Consider the following 19,141-nt stretch of genomic DNA (forward strand, 5'->3'; position numbering starts at 1 on the left):
GGGTGCTCTAGGAGGGTCCCTTGTGTGGGTTGAGTGTGCCCTCTTGTTGTAGTTGAGCCTTGATTGCTATTGTCAAGTCAGTGGGTGGCCTTGGCCCTCAGGTGGATTGTCTGTGGGGTTTGGCCATGTCCACAGCTTATGGGCTGCTGTGTGGGGGGCTTACCTACAAAGTGGGATTTGCCCCAGTGGGCTCTGGTGCCTGCTGAGACTTCCCTTTGTGTGTGCTGCTTGTGTTGTTAATTGGACAGTGCTCTGCTGTGGTCTGAAGCCAACCTCCAAGTATGTTGGTTCTGGGGCCTCTGGGAGGGGCTCTGCTGCAGGCCCAGGTCACCCACTGCCTGTGACCAGCTGGGGACTACCTGGTAGGAGCTACAAAGTGATCCATGGTTGTTCACTGCCTGTGCTAAACATGGAGACGTGTGGAAGAGGCCACGCTGTGAACTGAGGATGGCTGCTACCAGTACTGGGCCTGGGGTGTCTCTGCAAAAAGCCAGGACACACTGAGGCCTGCTTTCTTAAGTTTCAGCCTCTGATAAAGCCTCGTGCAGTACACAAGTCGGGTGAGGCAGGGTCTTAGTGAGTCAGTAGAGTGGGAAGATTGTGGTCACCAGGTTAATATAGACTCTGGTTTGGTGCCAGTGCTGAGCCTGGAGCGACTCAGCAAAAGTCTCAGAGCACACAGAGGCCAGCCGCCCCCAGCTGGGGTCTGTTGGACTCTGATAGTTTTCTGAGAATATGCAATGCCAGCGGGGCTGGCTGCTTGTGAGAAAGGGCCTCTGGCATTGGGGGAGTTGGGTGGGGCGGGGTCCCAGCTGAGTCAGCAGGGCGGGGCTGCGGAGCTCACCTGACCAATCAGATTCAGATTTGGCCGGAAGCGTAGGGGGCGGGCTCAACATAGGAAAGATGGCGCCTGGCTGCACAGGACGGACACCCACAACGAAAATGGTGGCCGTCCTCTAGCTTTCGCCTGGAAGCCACACACCTCAGTCTGCTCCCCTGTATGCCTCTGACGCCCCCCGAGTCGCCGTCCCTCTGTCGGAGCCCAAGGTGAGTGCCTGGGGGTGACAGAGTTTGTTCGCGGGCTGTTTAGAAGGACGCCTGGGTTTCCCGCCACTTTCTGTCCCCCCTGGACGATGGGAATTCCCACTGTTTTTTCACAGCCAGATATTGTGAGGGCTTCTCTCCTCTGGGCTGCAGAGCCTGGTGTGAGGCTGGGGTTTCTCGCTTCTCTGGGGGAAACCTCTGAGGCCAACATATCTCTCCTGATTCTCAACGGCCACATGCGGGTGTGGGGCCGGCCTGTTCTGTGACCCCTTCCCTCCTACCAGCCTCAATGTGGCTTCTTTATATCCTTAGTTATAAAACTTCTGTTCTAACAGACTTCAGATAGTTCTTCAGGTTGATTGTTCTATAATTTAATTGTAATTTTAATGTGTTCATGGAAGGAAGCAGGCACAGTATTCATCTACTCTGCCATCTTGGATCTCCTCCTGATTTTATGTATGTGTTTGTGGGGGCAGAGCCCCAGAAAGAAGTTTCCAGGCTCTCGGCCTCACATAGACAGGTGCTGGCTCAGGTAGTAAATGGCCAACTGTGATTGCATGGCCGTCAGCTGTGGCTGGTTGGCCGTCAGCTGTAACCAGTGAGCCATTGGCCACTAATATAACTGCTGTGGCTACGCTAGGAGAAGGAGAAGAGAAGAATGGGGCTAGCAAGAAGATGGCGGCTGGGCTGGCAAGCGTGGATGGCGGTTTGCGGACAGTGAGGATCCAGCCTCCAGTGAGAGTATAGTGCCGCCAGAGAGAATATAGTGGTATGACTCCCCTACCTATGGCTCCGTGGGTGTTCCTTTTTGGCCTCACCATATCCTGCGTTCTTGTGTGGGGAGCGGGAGCAGAGACCCCGCCGGCCGCCCTGCATGACAAATGGCGCAGCGAGCAGGGTCTCCCGCATGACAGTGTTAGAAGTTGATCTGAGGAAGGCCAGATAGCATGCTTCTCTCTCCACCCATCCTAGGGAAAGAAGCTTTAATGACGGTCACCATGTGGCCACCACACCCAGGGCGAGTACTGTCACAGATGTCACTTGCTTTGGGACAGATGCTGGCCTTTCCTTACGGGTAGTGACATCTCTTTGCCAGTGAGAGACATTTTTGTTCTCATCCCAGATAATCCTGACAATAGTTTAGAAAGAAAAAAACAAAAAATCCAAACAGGAAACAATGTAAATTTCTACCAATACTGGTCTCAATCCATTTTAGGACATCCATGCAACAGAACACAGTGTAGCCACTAAAAAGAATAGAGTGGATCCATATAGAGTGGTGTGTAAGAGGCACAGAGTGGGAGAAAAGCTGCAGAAGAGGGAAGGAAGGAAGGAAATGTTTCTTTCTATTAATAATACCAGGCTTTCCTTTGCAGAGTTACAGTTACTGCAGGTACCCTGACGAGTAAGGTAGACTTTTACTGCAGGTAGAAGGGGTGTGTGTACAGAGGTTTTGCACGGCACCCCATGAAAAGACTACCTCACATTTCTCCCCACACTGTATTTGGAGGTCAGGTGCCCAGAACTGGATTAATCATACCTGTGATTCTATATACACCATCATCACTCACCTATTCAAAGCCCTCTTATTTGTTTAATTATAATAATAGAATGGGCACCTGTGCACCTACCACCAAATCCACCCACTCAAATGCTCCGGCAACTTACATTGGCTTATGTCTGCCTCACCTGCCACAGGTAAAGCATTATCCTGAATCTTAACTTTCTTGCTCTATTTGATTTTAAAGCTCTGTCACCTGTGTGTGGATTCTGTCCGCTACATCAACAAGACACTGAGTTGCCGTATGCTTGGGACGCCTCTTCATCACCCCGCCCCCAATCATACTCCTTCAGCTTTGCCACTGCTCAGCTGAGTCTTTCTTCTTCTCCAGGCCACATGACCTCACTCGCTCAGCCACACACCAGGCTGCAGTCCCCAGACCTTGGATACGGAGTCCTTTGCCCGCTGGAGTTCTGCTGCTTATAGAATGTAGTGAACAGTCTGGGGCCCTAAGACAAGGGCCATGTCCTCTTCCTTCTCAGGACTTAGATTTTGTTCAGGTCGCCGCTCTTGTCCCAACTTGAATCCTGATGTGTTAAACCCGACCATGCCCTGCTGATGGCAGTGGGTCCTGAGCGGGGCAGAAGGTCCTGGGTTTGCCTAATTAGACTGTAGGGAGCCACCTCGGGACGGCAGCGAGCCCTCCGTGGCCTCAGACCTGCATTTGAATGCTGGCTCTGCTGCTCCTGGCCTGTGAGATCCCGGCCATGTGACTTAACTTCTCTGTGCCTCTGTTTTCTCATCTCTAAAATGGGGGCAGTAATAAAAAAGAATGAAATCTTACCGTTTGCTACCACATGGATAGCCCTAGAAGGGATTATGCTCAGTGAAATAAGTCAGGCAGAGAAAGACAAATACCATATGATCTGATTTACATGTTGTGGGGGCAGAGCCCCAGAAAGTAGTTTACAGGCTCTCGGCCTCACATGGAGGAGTGCTGGCTCGGGTAGTAGATGGCCGTCAGCTGTGGCTGATTGGCCGTCAGCTGTAGCCAGTTAGCCAATTAGCCGCCAATCTGCTGCGGCTACGAAGGAGAGCCGAGGGGAGTGGAAGAGAGTGAAAGAGAGTCGTCGGTGGGTTGCAGACAAAAGGGACAGCAGGTCGCACGTCCAGTGAACCCAGCCTCCAGTGAGACCGTAGTGGTATGACTCCCCTACCTATGGCTCCGTGGGTGTTCCTTTTTGGCCTCACCATGTCCTGCGTTCTTGTATGGGGAGCGGGAGCAGAGACCCTGCAGGCCTCCCTGCACGACAAATGGCGCAGCGAGCAGGGTCTCCCGCACGACAGCGTGGATTGCAATTAGCACGGTGGATTGCAGGTAGCAAGTGAGGTTGGTTGGCAGAGAGAATTGGACGGCAGTTTGCGGATAGTGTGGCTCCTTCTTCCTGTGTCTCCAACCCAGCCACCAGCAAGACTATAGTGGTATGACTCCCCTATCTATGGCTCCGTGGGTGTTCCTTTTGGCCTCACCATATCCTGCGTTCTTGTGTGGGGAGCGGGAGCTGAGACCCTGTATGACATTTGTATTTATCACTTTTGTGGGGGCAGAGCCCCAGAAAGTAGTTTCCAGGCTCTCAGCCTCACATAGACAGGTGCTGGCTCAGGTAGTAAATGGCCATCAACTGTGATGGGATGGCCATCAGCTTTGGCTAGTTGGCCGTCAGCTGTAACCAGTGAGCCATTGGCCACTAATATAACTGCTGTGGCTGTGCTAGCAGAGAGAGAGAAAGAATGGGGGCTAGCAAGAAGATGGCGGCTGGGCTGGCAAGCGTGGATGGCGGTTTGCGGACAGTGTGGATCCAGCCTCCAGTGAGAGTATAGCGCCGCCAGAGAGAATACAGTGGTATGACTCCCCTACCTATGGCTCCGTGGGTGTTCCTTTTTGGCCTCACCATGTCCTGCATTCTTGTGTGGGGAGCGGGAGCAGAGACCCCGCCGGACGCCCTGCACGACAAATGGCGCAGCGAGCAGGGTCTCCCGCACGACACATGTGGAATCTGAAAAAATAAACAATGCAGAAGCAAACTCATAGATAACAGAGAACACTGGTGGTTGCCAAATGGGAGAGGGATTGGGGTGCTGGGTGAAAAAGGTGAAGCGAATGAGAAGCACAAACTGGCAGTTAGAAAATAGTCACAGGGATGTAAAGTACACTTTAGGGAACAGAGTCAATAATATTGTAATAGCTACGGATGGTGTCAGGTGGGGACTAGACTGGGGGAATCACTTCATAAGTTATGTAAGTGTCTAATCACTCTGCTGTACACCTGAAGCTAATATAATATTGTACATCAACTGCAATTGAAAAATTAAAAAAAATTAACAAAACAAAACAAAAACAGGGACAGTAATTCTTACATCAGAGGATTAAGTGAGATGATACGATAGCACAGGACCTGGCACAATATAATCCAATTATTGTCATTATTGCTGTTGCTTAATTCTTATTTGTAGATTCTCAGACATCTTTCTACAAAGTACAGGAACTTGTCAGTGAGATCGACTGTGTCCGTCAGTGGTCTGCTGCCTGGCGATCTTGGGGGTGGAGACTTCTGTGACAGGACCTGGCACGCTCCCTCTTTCGTTCTGTCACCGCCTGCAGGCGGCAGGATGGTGGGGAGGGCCAACAGGGGGGCCTGTGCAGGCAGAGAAACTGGCTTCGGCTTGTGCACTTGTTCACCACATGCCCTTGGGCCGATGACGAGCGTCACAAGGCCCACCCTTAAAATGGGGATAATGACAGCTCCAACCCGTGACGCTGTGGGGAGAGTTAGTGGAGAAGATAAATGCACCTACGAAGCTTCAGGCAGTGCCGCGTACAGTGCCTCCCCACACCCCCCCAACACCAACTGTTCTTTTCCTTGTAGGAGTTGATAGTGAACACTGAGGCATGAGGCCACCCCTCCTCCAGCTTTTAAAGTCTGGGTGTTTAGTCTTAAACATTCTGGAAGTGCCCGCAGAGATTTCACCCCCCTGCTGTGCTTTGGGGGCAGTGGCGCATTTGGACCACGGGAACCCTCCCCCCCCTTCCTCCCTACAGGGGTTTTCGTTTTCCACGTTGCACTAATGTTCCTGGGTGACCTGCCAGACACGTGGACCAAGAATTCTTAGTCTTGACAGATTTTCTTCCCTCCGTGGCCCGTTCTGTGCCCGCCCCCTGCTCGCCAGCCCTCAGCAGGTGGTGGGAAATGTTTATAGAAGAAGCTTCTTTCTGCTTTTAACAGCCGCCTCGGCTGCAACCTCCCAAATGAGAACCTTGTTAAGCAGAAGGACTCCAGGCTACTCATTTATATTCTAGTCGTATTGAAAGGGAAAAAAAAATTGCAGCGGGAGAAAGAAAATGCCAGTGTATCCCATGGCCGAGTTCCCACACCTTCTCTGATGAGGAGTGGATGTGTTCGTTTATGCTCTGATGCTAAGAGATTCCTTCCGGATTTTAGTGTTTGACCTATTATCTTTGGGTCACATGGATTCTCTGTTCGTCTTGGTGGGTTTGCTGAAAGCAAAAGGAACAGTTTCCTACTCCTGCCATGTAAACGAGAGGTGTATTATTTTCAAATAATAACAACAGAAATGTAGGCCCTCAGTAAAGATGGCGTCTAAGCTCACGGTGGCTTTGAAGGATGGCTTGTTGGCTCACCTTCTATCATCTTGCACAGTCATTGAGGGGCCAGCATCCCTCCATGGGTGGTTATGCAAGAGCCATAAAACATACAGGTGACAGTCTTGGGTGATCAGAATTCGAGCTCCATGGTTCAAGGAAGGCTCTCAAGAGGAGGAAGGGCATTTGGAGCTGGGCTTTGGGACTCGTGTCATAGCGAATGCATGCTGTCCCCCGCTGTCATTCCCCTGTACTTCCATAGGAATAGAATCTCTGGTTTTTAACTGGGTTCTTCTCCTTGCCTGCCTTCCCCCCCCACCCCCCCGGAAAGACTATAGTTCTTTGGAATATTCCTTGCAACAGTGGCCGCAATCATTCCACTCCCTGTATATATTTGAGTGTATCCCTTTGCAAGGTGACTTTGAAGCTCCTCCTATTTAGAGGTGGAACTCTGGAAATCTGTTTCTCTACCCTTGAATCCAGGCCGGGCTTGTGACTTGCTTTGGCCAACACACTGTGATGGAGATGACATTGTGCCAGTTCTGAGCCGAGGGCTCCAGAGACCTTGCATCCTTCCCCTCCACCTCTTAGTCGCCTGCCCAGTCACCACGTAAACAAGCCAGAGCTAGCCCTCTGGAGGTTAGGAGGCCCCATGGGACAGAGACAAAATGTCCTAGCCGCAGTCGTCCTAGACCAGCCAGCACCCAGCCAACCAGGTAGCTGACTGCAGGTACGCGAGGAGGCTCGGGCAAGACCACGGAAACTGCCCAGCTTATCCCAGCTCAAGTCGGCAGCCACAGAATCATGGGAAAATCAGGGCTTATTGTTTTCAGCTGCAGTGATATGAGGTGGTGGTTTGTGACATAGCAAAACTGACTTAATACAATGTCCCGTGCAGCTAGGTGTGTCCATGGGACTTAAGTTTTGTTGAACGACCTGTTAGCAAAAGTGGTATGTGTGATTGTTGGGGAGTTGCTTACAAGGAAGAGCCACACTTTTCTTCCAGCTTTTTCTTTTTTAAAAGATTTTATTGGGGAAGGGGAACAGGACTTGATTGGGGAACAGTGTGTACTTCCAGGACTTTTTTCCAAGTCAAGTTGTTGTCCTTTCAATCTTAGTTCAGCTTCAAGTTGTTGTCCTTTCAGTCTTAGTTGTGGAGGGCGCAGCTCAGCTCCAGGTCCAGTTGCCATTGCTAGTTGCAGGGGGCACAGCCCACCATCCCTTGCGGGAGTCGAACCGCCAACCTGTGGTTGACAGGATGCTCTCCAACCAACTGAGCCATCTGGGAGGCAGCTCAGCTCAAGCTGCCGTGTTCAATCTTAGTTGCAGGGGGCAGAGCCCACCATCCCTTGCAGGACTCGAGGAATCGACCTGGCAACCTTGTGGTTGGGAGCCCACTGGCCCATGTGGAAATCGAACTGGCAGCCTTTGGAGTTAGGAGCTTGGAGCTCTAACCGCCTGAGCCACCGGGCCGGCCCAGCTTTCTTCTTTTCTAAGGACTGGAATGCAAATGTAATGGCTGGAGCGTCAGCAGCCATCCTGGACCATGAAATGAGTTTAGGAATGGAAAGAACCCATGACAGAAAATAAGCTAGGAGGCTCTTGCTTCTCTGAAGCCATAAAGTACCTTTGTCATCTTATTCTGACTACCTCTAAATTTATCTAAGGAAAGAGATTAATGAAGTTTCATCTTTAGGCCACTGTTGTTCTGAGTTTTACAGTTATTTATAGATGAACCTAACCCCAAAATAATGCAGATGGTCAGGATTTAAACAAACAGGGATGACAGACCAGGGTGTCCGTGTCAGAGGGAACTCATCAGATGGACTAGTGTGGGTAATGTTACAAAAAAAGGAAGTGTGGGTAGTTGGTGCGAAACTGTGAACATTTCCATGGCGTTGCCTAAGGGGAGCGAACGACGGGTGATAGAACTGGGAACAGTTTGGGGCCAGCTTTTGAGAGACCAGTCAGGGCCGCCTGAGGAACTGGGAGAGCGTGGTCAAACAGATGTCTGAGTGCTTCAGCAAATCGGAGTGAGAAAGTCGCATATTCACTTTTTCCTCCGGGGAGTTTACACTCTAGGGAGGGAGACAAGGTAACAGCATAGGAGGAGCAGCACAGAGCGCGATGACCGATGACCGGTCTGAAGGACGTAACCTGTGATACGATAGAAACGAACTGTGGGGCAGCGGGGGCGACTTCAATGGGGAGCGCAGGGAAGGGATTTTTGAGTTCTTAAGTTCTGTGCCGGGCGTTGTGCAGAAGTCTAGGGACACGGGGATGGATGGCACACACTCGCTGTCACAGAAGACTCACAGTCAAGGGTGGGCCTACGTTTCGGGGGCAGTTTCCTAAAAGGAGGTGGGAGAGCCGACACTTTGGTCTTCCCATCTGATCAGTCAGATACGCCGGCAATCAAGCTGTGTAATATACACACCTCCCCCGAATCTTTGCTTGAAACAAACGATGTTTTCTCCCAGGTCTGCATGGGGGCTGTGGTTCCGCTGGGCTCTGTTGGATCCGCTTGGTTTGATTCCAGGCTGTGGGGTGGGCCCATCACCTGGGATCTGCTCTGTGTAGCTCCTCATTCTGGGCCAGTGGCTGCCCGGGGCTTGGTCCTTTTGTGGTCGATGGCAGACGTGCAAGCGATCGAGCTGAGTCACAGAGACGCGGTTCAAGTGTCTGCTGACGTCACATCCACTCACCCTACTGGCCACAGCCCATCCCATGGCTGTGATTAACATTAGTGTGTCAGGAAGAACAGTCCACCCCCGGGGGAAGATTGCAAAGGTACAAGGATATTAAATTCCATAAAGGGAGGGAGCGAAGGGTTGGGAACAGTAATTCAGTCTGTCACACCATCGGAGCTCATGTATGTCTGAATAGTTTTACTGTTTTTTTCCCCCCCAGAAGTCTTACATATTTCTTGTCCGATTTAATGCAAGTCACCATTATTTCTTTCTGTTTAAAATTTGACTTAAAAAATTACATATGAGCACACTGTGAAACTTCAAAAGTAGGACTAAAAGATAACAGTAAGAATAAAGCTGGTCCTCGTTTCCTTCCACAGAGCTAGGTAGTGTTTCCCCCAGAGGCATTCTGTGTTTGCATAAGCAAATATTTTGCATACATTAAAAAAACAAAAAAATCACGAAATGGCCTCCTGCTACACTTGTTCCTCTGCATCGTCCTTATTTTTCCCTATTTAACAACCGATCTTCGAGGTAGTTTCATTCCAGTTCATCTCTAGACCCATTTCATTCTGTTTAATGGCCATGTTGTTTTCCATTATGAGGCTGTGCCATAATTTATTTAATCAGAGCCACACTGAAAGGCATTTGCATGGTTTCCAATCTCTTGCTTCTATAACCAAGGCTGCGTTAAATATCCTGGAACATCTATTTTTGTGCACAAGTCTGAGTCTATCCGTAGGTTAAATCTCTAAACAGAAATGGCTAGATCCAGGGATAAACATCGTGAAGTGTGCTGGAGAGTGACCCTCTGTTTCTAAAAAGAAAGAGGATTCCTTCCAGTGTGTCCACAGCTCTTTGTCCCTTCCTCCTGCCGTCTTCTAATTCTCATTGCTTGGTATTCTTTGGGGTTGAAGCACTGGAATAAAGGGGCTCAGAGTGACTCCTGTAGGACCTCAGGGAAAACTTTGAGCAGCACCCTTTGAATCTTGGCACGGGGTCCCCAATTTGAGAATGCCAAGAACATGGCCCTGCTGTTGGGACCCACGTCCTCCCTTTAACACGAGCACACACATGTTTTCACAAAGCGTGTTTACTGAAGAAGTCCGCACTGCAAGTGGCGTTATTGATGTCCCTGGGAGAGCTCGGTAAAAAATGTGCGCAATCCCCTTTCATTTGATCTGCTTTCCTTGTAGCACCTAAATATTTAGAGCAAATAGAAAATAGTTCTGATTTACAATCGCACTAAAAATTTCGAACAACCTAATAGGACATTTGATCATGAAATTGCTTGAAATAATATTGGTACCAGTCAGCCATATTTCTTCGGAATGGCCTGCAAGTTCAGTGCAAACCCCTAAACATGGATTCCCGCCCCCCCACTAATAACAGTCTTATTAATAAAAGAATGATTTCTTTACCGATCCTTGGCAGCTGTGTTCCAGTGCCTTTGTTCAATAAACGTGGAGATAATAACTGTCAGTGGAAAGAAAATGTGTTGTGGTTCCTTGGAGAAGTGATGGAGACAAATCTTTTATTAAATCAAATCAAATTGTGTTTCTCGTTCACTTTTTTTCATTTTGCAAGTCACTGTCATAGCTGGTAGTCTTTTCGTAGACCTTGCCTCAATTTGTCAAAAAACAAAACAGAAAAACTTGGAGGCTGGCTCAAATGCTGTACGATTGATCACCAGGGCGATACATGTCATATAATTAACTGCCGTAATGGCATTTCTGAGTCTCTCTCTCTTTTTTTATCCCTGCCGAAATCATCTGAGATTGGTTCACTTCTGAATATGTTCTCAGATGTTCTCTGGATGCCTAGAAAAAGAGCAGCAGGAAAGTGGAGTCCATCCCTGGGGTTTTCACCCGTTCACGGACTCACGACCCCTCTCTGAGTAGTAGTCACTGCATTTTCCTCTGAGGGCAGGTGGCCCCGCTGGGGTTGACCTGTTTTTAGTGTATTGGTGGGCGTATGACGCAGAGGTGGCCAATCAAAGCATTGCCCAAGTTGGAGCAACCAGAACCAGTCAGCATCCTGGGACTTTTACTACAACTGTTGGGACAGGGAACTTTTTTGACTGGAATTCTTGAAAGAACAAGAAATAATCCTGCTTTTGGTTATCTTTGTTTTCTCTCCAGGGTAAGAGTGCTCTTGAAGGAAGACGAAACAGGAAGACAGCTGAGCAGTGGAGCAAGACAGATTCCTGACGACATCGCTTCAGGGCTTGAAGTCTTACCCGTCAGTCCGGTAAGCTGATACCTTTGGATACTTCTGCTTAAATCGGTTTGCGTGGGGTTTCTGCCACTTGCTTCCAGGAGAGTCCAGGAAAGTGTGTTTTCCAACCTTCAGTGAAGCCCCGGGTGAAGCAGAGCGTGTGCGGCACCAGCCTGCCCCACGTGTGTGATGATAATATGACACCAGACCTACCCGCCCCAGATCAGTGGTCCCTGCTGTATAAAGGACTGTCTCCAGGCTGCAGCAGCTGCTCCAGTGCATAGCTCATCACAGGTGTTGGCCCAGCATGGCTGCTGTCTTCCCACGAATTCTCTTTGCTACAGTTACTCACAATTGTCCCATTCCATGCTCTGAGGATATGGTATTTGCCTGTGCTGTGCCCGTTCCTCCCCCCGCACCACCCCAGTAGTTCAGGAGCACCTTATGAATGCACTTGTACTTCTCCCTGCCCCCCAGGGAGAGTCCAGAATGAGATTTGCAGACAGCCAGTTACTGGTATGTTCTCCTAGCTTTGCATCTCTAAGATCTTGGGTCCATTTTTAGCTCTTTTCTCGCCTTGCTCCAATTAGGTAATGAGCTTGTTTGTGGGAGAGGAGGTGCTGTCGCCCAGCATAGGCGCTGACATGTCCAGCAAGCCTTCTGCATGTCACACACTTGGTTGGCTTATGCGTGCTCATACCATCTGGCGTTCCCAAAACGCTGAATGGCCTTGTCTATTTCATCCCTTTTTTGTGGCCTAGACACTGCTAAGTGTCTCATCAAGTAGTATCTCATTTAATCCTTCTCCAATCAGGGGAAAGGCGTGGTTATCTCCACGGATAAGCTGAGGCCCAGAAAGAGTGATTTCCAAGGGGCAGGCAGTGAGGCTGTGCTGGGAGCAAGCTTTGCCCTCAGGCCCGAAGGACTCTGGGTCCAGTTTTCTTCCTGCGCCAGCACTTACAGTGTTGTACGCATAGTGGAGGTTCTCCAAAACTGTTTACTGACGGAAGGAATCTTTACAACAACTTTGTAAGGTGTGTACCTTCTTTCCATTTTACACATGAGCAAATTTAGGCTTAAGATGGTTACGGAAGTTACCCAAGGCCAGGAACCAGCATTCATAAAATATAATCCTATAATCCTGAAATTTCCCCCTTCAATTGAGAATTGAGAAAGCTGTTCCAGAAGCGAACAGGGTTTTTGCTGTTTTCATACATCCCTGTGTAGACAGGTTAACGAAGGCTGCATTAGGCTGCATTGCCAGGTGGAAAACGGCGCAGCCATGTTTATGAAAGAAAGCTGCAGCCACGTGACTGAACCTGTACGTGAGCAGGCAGAACACTGCTTAACGGTGCTCCAGTGAAAAAGACTCTGGTGGTGACATCTCTTATGGAAACGGAACTGATTGTTTTAGGAATCTCAATTGTGATTTTTCATTTCTTCGGCTCTGGTCTCTTGAGCCCCTGTCTCTCTCATGGATGCATGTGACACGTAATTCTGGTGACTTTGCCCAGTGTAAGAACAACAGTGAAAGAAGGCAGACAAGCTCAGTGTGTGGAGAGAGGCAGCACGTTAGGTATTTAGTGGTAGAAGCTGGAACGACGTCTCTACAGGGCACATCGAGGAAACACATTTCCCAGGGGCTGGGAGAGCTCAAGTGCTGAGCCCAGGGTCTGATGTCACCTGCTCTGTTCGAAAGCACCGACATCCTCCTGAGCTAATGATGCGTTTTCTCTCCATCTTTCCTCCCAACACCAAGAGCAGGCAAAATGCAAGGGACCAAAGAACAAGAAGCAATTTCCAAAGCCTCCGAGGTCCCCAGGATGGCTTTTGAACTAAGTCACGTGGCTGTCATCTCCCAAAATTTACTTGTGCTTTCAGAGTAGTTATTGGCAGATCCATAAGTTTTCTGAAAGTTAAGAGAAAATACCAGCACTAAAATTTTCAAGGGCATTTGTTGGGAGAGAGTGAAATACTGTCAGTATCCTGATGTACTCGTGGAGGCATCTAGGTTATTTCATAAGTTAAAAATCCCAGCCATGGAGCTAAGAATGCACATAATAAACTTCACTCACTCACCCTTGCTTGCTTGCTTCCTTCCTTCCTTCCTTCCTTCCTTCCTTCCTTCCTTCCTTCCTTCCTTCCTTCCGGCCATCGTCCACCCAGCCACTCAGCATGAGCAGGCACAGACAACACACCAGGCATTATCTATGACCACCAATACTTGGTTCTCGGGAAGACTGCACTTTCTGTTCCAGTATAATTACGGAAGGTAAATTTGCTCTTGGCGTTTTTGTTAAGGTGAAACAAAATGTTGTGTTGAGTTTATACAAATTTTGACTCTTATATAACCGTACACTTGGCACTGAAAATCTAATGCAACTTATTTGGGAAAAGATGGTCTATGGTGCAAGTCGCACATCAGGCAAAAAGATGGGCCGAAAGAAACAGTTTCTGTTTGGGCTTTGTTTTTCATTAGAAGCTGTGAAATTGTTGAGCATAAGTTGTTGTTTTGCTTGGTCAGGTGTTGCTAAGTCACCTAAAAATAAACCTGTATCAGTGGACATCTTAGATTCTAAGAAAACTCAGACGTGAGTGAAATAATTTAATATACTGGTACTTTGTTATACTCTACTGCATTGACCTTTAGTAGAGTTTCTTGTTTGTTTTTTTAAACACAGGTGGGAGAGTGATGCTAAAAGTACAGGACCTGGAGACGCACGGCCCTATTTTGAATCCCTCTCCTACCACTTACTTCCTCTGTGGCCTTGAGAAAGTTTCTTACCCCCTCTGAGCCTTAGTTTTCAAAACAAAACTAAGAGAAACAATGATACTTACCTTGTAATGTTTTCGTGAGGATTAAATGAGAGAATGCAGAGAAAGCAGTTTCCCACCGTTTGCTACGTCAGGGGCGCAGGGTAGAATATTCCTATTCCCTGGTCAGAGGGAGCGCCTCATGTGTTTATTTCCTTTTATTGCGTTTTCTCCCCCACCCCCAGTTCTCCCTTGACTCTCCTCCCACACCACAGGTCCGCATTCTAGGTTGTGCGACACATGTTTTCTCAGTTCTCTTTTCATAGGTCACTGTAGAGCTATAGACAGAATTGATAAAATAGAGTTGTCTTCATGGTTTTGATTAATTCACATAAATGGCTTGGAGCCCCAAACCTCGCTGTCCTCCAGGCAACACTATGTCCTTTGACGTCTCTTCATGTTGTCTACGTAAGTCTAATCCATTAAATTCTGGCTGTGGCCTAGGCCCCCGTGTACGCAGACTGCCGCCGTTTGCTTCTCCATTCCCCTGGTGATGCGGAATAGGGTCACCAGACTTGTCGCAGTCGCCAAGCAAAGGCCTCGTGCATTTGTGGGCAAGTGTCTCTGGGGCTCCCGTCCGAGGGTGGGATCGGAGTTAATCGCCCCGAGCACTGAGATGGTTCCTCGGAGCGGCCTCCTCACTCGCACTTCTCTCTCACAGTGCAAGTTCTCTGACTTTATAATTTTGGCCAATCTGATGGGTATGAAGTGCTGTATCATTGTTGGTTTAATTGGCTTTCCTCTGATTACTAATGAGGCTGAGAATCTCTTCATATACTTATTAGCCATTAGTGTTTCCTCTTCATTGATTTTCTTTTCATAGACTTGACCCATTTTTCTATTGGGTTTTCTGAACTTTTCTTGTTATTCTGTAGGAGTTTCTCTAGATGTCCACACCAGCGGGTTTTAGACATTTCAGATATCTTCTCACAGTCGACAAGTGTGGTACCTGTGTAGGTGGTGTCCTTTTGTGAACAGAAATCTCAATTTTGATGTGGTCAAACACTTCACGCCTCTCCCTTCTGTCTGGCTCTTTTTCAGTCTTGCTTAAAAACCTTCCCGATTCTAACGTCACAATGGGATTTCCTCCATTTTCTTTGATTACTTTTATAGTTCGTCTTTCATATTCAGGTGCAAAGAAAGGAATCCAATTTTATTTTTCTCACACAGTGAACCAAGTTTCCCAACAAAACCCACCAAATAATTCAATCTTTCCCAATTGGGATTTAACACCAGGTCTCTTATACGTGTAGGAGTGTTTCTGGCGTCTTCATGCTGCTTCATTGATTGTTTTATCTGTTCCTAAGACTACACCGCACTTAAAACATTATTATGACTTAATACATATGACTAACAACCAGTAAAGTGAATCCTTCCCCTACTTCCATTCTTTTCAAAATTACCTTACATATTCATGCCTTTTTTATTTCTCTTTATGTTTTCGAATCAGTTTTTCAAATTCTTCAAACAATTCTGCCCGAATTTGGGTTGGAACTCCATTAAATCCGTGGATTAATGTTGGGAGAAAAATTAATGTCCTTATAATGTTAAGCTATTCTATTCATGAACGTGACGTTTGTCTTCATTTATTTAGGTCTTTCTTATGGTCTTTATAAGGGCTTCCCTTTTCTCCATGAAGCTGCAGTGCATTCATGTTGGTGCGGGGAGTTAATTCCTTGACACATGATACTGTAGGTTGCGCTCGTGTTTTAAATATTCTGTACAATGCCTGGCACTCAGTAAATGGCACTTATTGTTACTGTTGTAGCCGTTATAAAAGGGGGAAAACCGTGGCGGGAAGGCCTCCAACTGTGTTTAGAAATCATCCTGATGCAGACAGCGTGGCTGTGCAGCTAGACACCCCTGCGTCTGGCCCCAGCTCCACCACCAGCTCTGTGACCTTGAATGCATTCCTTGAATCTCTGGGCTTCTGTTTTTTCCCTACAGTGGGAATGACGCTCCTCCGACAAGTATTCCAGATGAGATAATGAACATAAAAATGAGCTCACAAACGAGTAACACAGCGACCGGCACACACACGCTCCGAAAGCGGTTCCTTTCCCTCCCTCGTGAGGAGGGGAACAGCTTTTCCCACAGCCGCACCGTTCGTTTCCCCATGAACTGGCCTTCTTTCCTTCATTTGGAGTCAGCTTCCAAATGTTGCCTTTTCTAACCTGACGGAGAGAGAGAGCAGGCATATGCATCAAGGAAAAATGGAAAATTAGAAAGAAAAGTCTACCTCCCAGCATCCCCTTTGCCTTTTCATCTGCTCATCTGGGCCAGTGAGATGCTAGGAGGGCCTTGCCGAGGGCTTCTGGGAAAGAAAATGTATTAGGTTGGTGCAAAAGTAATTGCGGTTTAAAGGTTAACACAAAAATTGCAAAAACCGCAGTTACTTTGGACCAACCCAATAGTTCTCCTCCTTTACTGTAGTTGAATTAGAGTCCCACTGCCGTTGTTTCTGCAGGCAGCCTTGCAGTGAGGGAGCCAGGCTCGGGGTGAAGCCCACAGTGGACTGGGGCAGCAGGGACAGTGTGCAAAGGAATTCTGGGTCCCTCCCTGGTGTGAGGGTCCCTGCGTGAACCAAACCTGAAGCCCCCTCACCCTCTCAACAACTTTCTATTATGTCATCATAAGTGATTTATTATTGATTTAGTCAGTTTGAATAGTGTTATGGATTGCATTGTGTCCCCCCCCAAAAAAAATTCATAGGTGAAAACCCTAACCCCCAATGAGACTGTATTTAGGGATGGAGTCTCTAAAAGAGGTAATTAAAGTTGAATGAGGTCATAAGGGTAGGGCCCCAATCCAGTAGACTGGCATTTTTATAATAAGAGGAAGAGACACCACGGGTGCCTGTGCACAGAGTACTAGCTATTTGAGGGCACAGCAAGAAGGTACCATCTGCCAGCAGAGGAGAGAGTTTGCACTAGAAACCACCCCTACCAGCACCTTGACCTTGGACTTCCAGCCTCCAAAACCGTGAGAAAATTAATTTCTCCTGTTCAAGCCAGCCAGTCTGTGGTGTGGTGTTCTGCAGCCCTGCCAGACTAATACAAAGAGAAATAGCTTTAATTTGAAGTTGAAAGCACTATAGTGGATTCAAGTCTTAACATCTTTGGCGTAAGGCTGTGAATAGTTGATGCTTAAGGAATGCGTCATCATGGACATGAATGTAAGAATCATGATGAATTCACAGGGTGCATCGCACAATTCTCCGTGCTCTAGATTGTTTGGGCCTCCCAATGGCCTTTGGGTACAAGTACAGATTTACTCTTATCTGCATCTTTCAGATGAGAAAACGGGATCAAAGAGGGTAAGAGATATGCTCGCATTGGAGTAGGTAGGTCAGAGGTCCCGATGGAGGAAGAACCTAGGTCTTTTCACTCCAGTTTTAGCACATTTTCTAATATGCTCAGTCCCCACTAGGCTGTGAGAAACTTCAGGGTGGGAGCTACATCTTACATATTTTTGTGACTGTAAATCCCTAGCAGAGAGTCTGCTTCTTAGTGGTTGTCAGTAAGTGCTAGAAGAAACACTTCAATAAATGGCTTCTTATACCTCGAAAGCAGTTCTTATGGAAAGGTGGGAAATGATATCTCCTCCCAGAGTATTTGAACAACGGCCAGCAGTGGCTGCGTCCCATTTCAAAGGCAGTGGCCATGGCTATGGTTTCACCCCTTGTGTATCTTTATGTCCAGCTCCCAGCACAGACGTAACAAGCAGTGGGGACATTGCAAAGGTCATCCCTGCCTGGAGAATCCTTTCAGACACAGGAAGGAGTCAAGAAGCAGTGAGAGAGGTGGTTGAGACCTGGCCTCCTGGGGGCAGTTTGCACTCAACACATAAATCAGGCTCCGGTGTCTAGTTACTCCAGAGCCTCAATGCCATTTGCTTCTCTGTTAGCGGAATGAATTATGACACGTGGTTATTGGGTTTGTCAATAACGTGTCCCATAAATCCAGTTAGCATTTCTGGGCGCTGCACCTTGGGAAGTTGCTTAAGTACCTTGAAGGTCCTTACCTAGCTCTGGCCTTGAATCTCAAGGAGGGTCTGAGACACTTGCGACTCTTGACTGAGTGTAACATCGTCTGTGATTTGAGCCCTTTTGTGCCTGTCAGGAAGCTCAGTGGTCTTAAAGCTTAGGTAAGGACCTCTCTCCCAGGGGATTCTGTCATTCTTAGAAGGAGTCCTGTGCGCTGGGAGCGGCTGTATTGGTCTGTTGGTTGTCTCTGTTTGCTCAGTGTCACTTCCTTTGTTGCTTGCTCTGAGGGGGCCCGTCAGTCACGAAACTCCACCCCCTGGCTGCAGGGCTGGGTCCCTGACGCCCTGAGAATAAAACCAACATCAAGGAAAGAGGTGGAAAAGGGGAGACTGGTCTCAATTGTTGTCACTGGAGCCTCTAAATCCAGACATGTCGCAAGCTAGAGCGTCCCTGGGCTGTTCCGTTTGTGCATAACACAGTCTTTTCTGTGCTTCATCCAGCTCTGGTCTGGGTTTCCTATCCCTTGCAATGGAAAGAATTCCGATGCATCAGTTTTGGTCTTGTGGACTGAACGTTAGTGCCCCCTGAAAGTTCGCAAGTTGAAGCCCTAACTCCTCAGATGATGGCGTTGGGAGGTGGGGCCTTTGGGACGTAATGAGGTTTAGGTGAGGTCACAAAGGTGGGATCCCATGATGGGCTGGAGGCTCTTAGCAGAGGAGCAACGGGCCAGAGCTCACACTCTCTCCGCCCTCGGGGGACACGGGAACCGAATGGATTAGCACCTTGGTCCGGGGCTTCCTGGTCTCTAGAATGATGAGAAATAAATGGGTGTCGTTTAGGCCACCAGACCTGTGGAGTTTTGTTATGACGCCCGAGCTGAGTGTGACAAAGAGGATAAATACCTCGCGTAGTGTAATGCAGCGACTGAGCAGAGGAGCCCGGATTTGCCCAAGTCCGTGATGCGTCCGTGGCAATATGAGCTCTGGTGGAGCAGACGCCGCCTTCACTTTCGGCCTGGAGAGCAGAGGCTGGGTTCTCAGTGGGCTCTGTCGTGGGACCAGGCGCAGGGAGGAAACGCAGCCATCAGAAAGGGAACCGAGTTCACGTCACTGCTTCGTTGACTCCAGTGTGACTTGAACGTCAAAGTGGCCAAACTGAACAGGAATAGGGTTTTTTTTCAGTGTTTACTACGGGGGAGGTGCTGTGCTGATCCCTTTGCGGGCGTCATC

The 19,141-nt window shown here is 48.4% G+C and overlaps 1 long non-coding RNA gene across 1 annotated transcript in view; it reads left to right on the forward strand.

Moving 5' to 3' along the window:
• The window catches only part of LOC141569431 (uncharacterized), a 250,600-nt gene that overhangs the window by 70,254 nt on the left and 161,205 nt on the right, over positions 1 to 19,141 (forward strand). Inside the window, exon 3 of the long non-coding RNA XR_016022541.1 lies at positions 11,038 to 11,146. This is a non-coding gene — a long non-coding RNA (uncharacterized LOC141569431). The remainder of the gene's footprint in view (positions 1 to 11,037; positions 11,147 to 19,141) is intronic.

This window comes from Rhinolophus sinicus, chromosome 10, assembly GCF_057876585.1.
Source record: "Rhinolophus sinicus isolate RSI-liver-muscle chromosome 10, RSI-T2T, whole genome shotgun sequence".
NCBI classification, from domain to species: Eukaryota; Metazoa; Chordata; class Mammalia; order Chiroptera; family Rhinolophidae; genus Rhinolophus; species Rhinolophus sinicus.